Genomic DNA, 5,440 nt, shown 5'->3' with positions numbered 1-5,440 from the left:
TACCTTTAGAATGTTGTTGTTGCCGCTGAAGCAGTTCCAACCCATGGTGACCCCGTGGGACACAGCAGAACTGCTCTGTAGCGTTTTCATTGACTGTGACCTTTCAGAAACAGATTGTGAGGCCTTCGGAGGGCCTCTGGGTAGGTTCACGTGCCCGCTTTGCAGCTAACCATTCGGGCCACCCAGGGACTCCTCATCTTAAAAATAAAGATGTAAAAAGACCAGAGTTACTGTATAGTTGCAATTATAGTTTATTTTTCCTTTAAATTTTATTTTGCTGAAAATTTCATTGATTTTGACGTTGAAAATGTACACAAGTAAGACACGTGAATCCAACAGTTTCTGTCTACATGTATGATTTACAGACAGTGACGACATTCTTTGAGTTGTGCAGCCGTTCTAACCTTCCTTTTTTTGGGGTTTTCCTGCCTCGTTGACATAAACTCACCGCCGCCTAAGGTTGCTATCTAATCTTTCGAGTTGCTGTTGTCACTTTGATCCCATGTAGATGGTTCTTAAAAGAGCACAGTGCTCAAGGCAGGACTTTGTCACTAGTTAAGCCAGACAATCCGAATGGCTAAATAAGCTGGTACATGAATACAACTGAGTACTAAAACCAAAAAGCGAAACTTACTGCCCCCAAGTCCGTTCCAACTCATAGCAACCCCCATTGGGTTTCCAAGACTGTAAATCTTTACAGAAGCAGACTGCCTCATCTTTTTTCCACAGAGCAGCTGGCAGGTTCAAACCACCAACCTTTTCAGTTAAATGCCTTAACCACTACACCACCAAAGCTCCTTATGACGGAATATTAGTCACCACTAGAGAAGAATGAACTACTGATAGAGCTAAGATCTCAAATGAATTGTGTTGAATGGAAAAAGCCAATCTCAAAAAGTCACATACTTAATTCCTTTTATAACATTCTAAAAATGATAAAATTAGAGAGATGGAGAAGATTAGTGGTCACCAGAGGTTAGGGGTAAGGGATGGTGGATGGGTGGCTAGGTGTGACTATAAAGGTGTTCCATAAGGGAACTTTGTGATGGTAGGACAGTCGCGTATCTTGTGGTCGTTCCCAAAATCTACACAGGATAAAATTGCATGGAACTACACAAGTGGTGTAGTGGGTAAGGTATTGGGCTGCTAACAAAAGGTCAGTGGTTCAAACCCAACAGCTGCTCAACACGAATAAGAGGAGACAGTCCGCTTCTGTAAAGATTTGCCGCCTTGGAAACCCTATGGGGCAGTTCTACTCTTTGGGGTTGCTATGAGTCCGAATCCACTTGATGGTAATAGGTAGGTAAGCTAAACTATTATTCATTTGAAAAAAGACTTCAGGGAATATTACTTGCAGGTATAATTATTTTTAAAATTTTTGTGATTTGGGTGAAAGTGTAAAAAGCAAATTCATTTTCCATACAGCAGACCAGACACCTTTTGTTTCATGACGTTGCCTTCAATTCCCTACAATGTAACAGCTCTCTTCCCACTTCCTCCCTATAGTTACCTCTTCCCTGTCCTTCTTTCCTGTGCATTCCTGCCCCCTGAGCTATCTCCCTGTGCAAACACTGCCCTTCTGTTCTCTCATAATTGATCATTCTAAGGAGTGTATCTACCTGATGTAAATGTTCACCCTATAGGCCTGTCTATTGTTTGGTGGGAAGTCACAGGAGTAAGTTCAATTTCAGGACTGAACGCTACCTAGGGGCCATAGCTTTGGGGGTTTCATCAGGCTCTATCAGACCAGTAAACTTGGTCTTTTTTTATGATTTTGAGTTTTGTTCCCACATTGTTTTCCCACTCTATCCAGGATCTGGCAGGTATAATTTAAAGCTCACTGTATCCGAGATGAAATAAATTGTGATTTTTCAAGATAGTCTCAAATTGGTTTTTTTTTTTCCACAGTGTACTTTAAAGCCTTGATCACCACTGAAAGTGTACAGTATGCACTTTATGTCAACTTTTCCAGTACTGATTATCCTCAGATAACACAGACCTCCAGTATAAAAAGTTGCCAGTAATAAGGGAGTCTCTCAGCCCTGCCAGGACCCCTCAAATCGCTGTTAGATGACCCCCCTGCCCCCACCTGCCCTTCCCTTCTGACTATACCATCCTTTTGAATTCTAGAGGCAGATCCACTCCAGCCCAGAAGTCCTTGGACATCACTGAGTGGGGGTGTCACCCACATTGGGAGCTGATCAGACAGATTCCCAAACCCCACTCCCAGTATTCTCAGTCGACCTGGGATGGGCCAAAGGTGGTTTTCTGTTTGTTTGTTTGCAGTGTTCCCTCCCCTCCCCTCCCACCCCTGGTGAAGGTGTATTTTTAACGAATTCCCCAGGTACAGCTTGTCCTAGGCTCTTTGGAGGGCACTTCTCTCCCTCTTTACTCATTTTTCTTGGTAACTTCAGATAATACCAGAGCTCAATTCTCCACTCCCACCTTCTGGATCAGGGTGGCAGCAGAGCCTCTGAGCGCTGCTCTTTCTCCACGGAACCAGATCTCCTTGCCTTTCCCTGACCTATTTGCCTGAGACTTTGTCCCTGCTAGCATCCCTTTGGTCTGGCCACCTTCAGGCCTTGCGTCTCACTGCCTGTGCTGAATAAGATTGAAGTGAAACCTAAAAATAGCTCCTTTAATGGCCCTGCATTGCAGCTTCTGAGTCTGTTCTTGTCTGGAAGGTAGCCAAACTGACTCAGCACTAAAACTCATCTCTAGAAGCCAAGACAAGGTTGCAGAGAGGGTTTGTGGGGGCTGGCAGGAGGCTGTGCGTCCTAGCAGGGGCTGTCGGAACCTGTCCTCCTCCAGATAGCTTCCCTCTTCCAAGGAGCAGCTCTGAACAAAAGAATCGTCCTGGCTTTAGAGAGAAGGAGACATATATATGAAATCCCAGGACAATCCAGGCTACTGAAGTGGTCCCTTTGGGCTGCTGGGCCATTTATGCCTAGGGTGGGCAGACTGGGAGAGGGGACCAGGTCTGGGAGGGCCTTGAAGCTTCCTCCTTTGGAGGTGACCTTGGCCTTCTTGCACGTTAGATGCTGGGGCACATCCCAGACTGAAGCCCCTCCCTGTCTGCCTCCGCACACCGGAAACTCAGCCCGCCTTCTTTGTCTGTTTAAAGCTGTCATCCATGTCTTTGATTTCTTAGTATCTTATTGTCACTCTTTTATTGTCTCCCCAGTTTACCTTTTCCTAACTGTTTTCTCTACTAATAAATCCGAAAGGACCTTTTCCTTTGAAGGGTGCCTTGCTGATCACTGTGGGGAAACAAGGCTAAGAAAAAACTGATCTGTGGGAAAGAGCAGACCTGCCCGACTCCCAGAGAGACTTTGTCCCTGTCTTCTGACTCTTCTTTCCCAGGTGTGGTAGTTAAGGTTGTGTGTCAGCTTGGTTGGGCCGTGGTTTTGAGTGTCTGGGCAGCCGGATGCAGTTATTCCACCTGATGAGATTGTGGTATAATAAACTCCATGGTGGAATCTGCTGTGAGCAGCTAATTAGTTGCCTTTGGGATGTAGTCTGCTTCCAGTACATAAGATGCTTTGAGAAAGGTCTCGAACTTCCTGGCACATCTGGATCCTGCATTTGGCCGAGTCATCAGCGATCTGCCATGTTGTCTGCCAATCTTGGGACTGTTTCTGGACTTGAACTAGTGGCCTGCTGTGTTGCTTGATAAATCTCGTGACTGTGCCATTTTCCTTGACGACCTTGGGTTTGTCAGCCACAGCAGCCAGCAGCTACCTGAGGTAAGAGATGCCTCCAGCTCCAGTGAACCAGGAGCAAGAGGCAGAGCTGAAGCCCAAGGTCGAGGGCCCTTCACCCAGCCCCTAGGGCTGGCACTTTGAACTGGAACTTCTAGTCTCTAAAATTATAAGAGAATAAATCCCTTTTTGTTAAGATCATCTATTTGTGGTATATGTGTTATAGCAGCACTAGAAGACCAAAACACCAAGTGTTCAGAGGCCTCCCTGACGGAGCAGGCAGCACCCTCCACGTAGCAGGTGTTTTAGGGCAGGCACTGGACTAACCACAATTTTACATTCATTATCCTATTCTATTTCAATAGGCCTCCAAGGGGACACCTTTCCTTCATTTTTACAGATGAGGAAACAGGCTCAGAGGTGTCAGAGGACGTGTCTGAGCCCACGTTTCTTTCGCCACCCACTCAGGGTTTGAGCCTGGCTCTGTCTGCCTCCTGGCCTTTTCCTTTTCACAAGAGTGACTTCAGGCACAAAGTAGTTTGATGCTGGCCCCTTGGGGGGGGGGGGGCTTTCATTCTTTCATTTTATGGAAGGGCGGCCTTCCTTCCTTCCTTCCTCTGACCCACGATAAAATGTTGGCTTATTTCTTGGATAGTATGTGAGTGTGGGCTGAATACCTTTCTGGGGCATATCAACCCAAACCACATTCTGTAGCAGACAGTGGTCTGTCAGCCAGGCCTCCCCGTTGGTCTCAGCACATATCAGCATTCCCAGGAACTGCTTACCTAAGTGTGTTTATGGGGTACCTGGCCAAGCCCACGGCTATAGCAGTCTGGTGGGGAGGGAATGGGGTTCTCCTACAGTACAAGAGGGGTGTGTTCATATCATCTACTTGCCTTGGCTAAAGAGCAGATGTGCAGGCCAGGGGCGGTGGGGGAGGGCGGGAACAACCATTTTTGAAGGTGATCTTGCTCTGTCTCTTCTCCGTGTAAGTGAATCCTTGTTCCATCCAGCTTGTGTGAGTCATGTGCTTCTTAGCAATGCCAACGCCTGCAAACTATGTTGTTGTTGTTAGGTGCCATTGACTTGGCTCTGGCACAGCAACCCTGTGTACAGCAGAACAAAACACTGCCTGGTTCTGTGACAGCCTCACGATCCTGGCTGCACCTGAGTCCATGGTTGCAGCCACTGAGTCAGTCCATCTCGTTGAGAGTCTTCCCGTTTCGCCGACCCTCTGCGTTACCAGGCACTCATCTGTCAGTTGGTTGTACTGTGGTGGCTTGCATGTTGCTGTGAGGCTGGAGGCTATGCCACTGGTATCTCAAATACCTGCAGGGTCACCCCTGGTGGACAGGTTTCAGCAGAGCTTCCAGACTAAGACAAGACTGGGAAGAAGGAAGGGGCCATCGACTTCTCAGAGAATTGGCCAGCGGAAACCTTATGGATAGCAGTGAGACACTGATAGGTTACTGCAAACTATGGAGTGATTTAAATCCTCTGTGTGATGGGATTCTGCTGCTGGAGGTGGTAACAGGTAACACATTTCAGCAACACAAGTACTCCAAGGGTAACATGGTCAAGAGTTACAGCATTGGTATCAGACTGACCCATCTGGGTCCTCGTTCTGCTGAGCAGCTGCATGACTCTGGGCAAGTTGCATGACTCCCCCTAAGCCTTGGTGTCCTCATCTGTAGTAGGGATGATGATGGAACTTCCCTCACAGGTGGTTGGGAGGACAA

Source organism: Orycteropus afer, unplaced genomic scaffold, assembly GCF_000298275.1.
Source record: "Orycteropus afer afer isolate SDZICR_OR568_19922 unplaced genomic scaffold, OryAfe1.0 scaffold00197, whole genome shotgun sequence".
NCBI classification, from domain to species: domain Eukaryota; kingdom Metazoa; phylum Chordata; class Mammalia; order Tubulidentata; family Orycteropodidae; genus Orycteropus; species Orycteropus afer.
The sequence above is the reverse complement of the archived record's forward strand: the minus strand, read 5'-3'. Positions refer to the sequence as shown.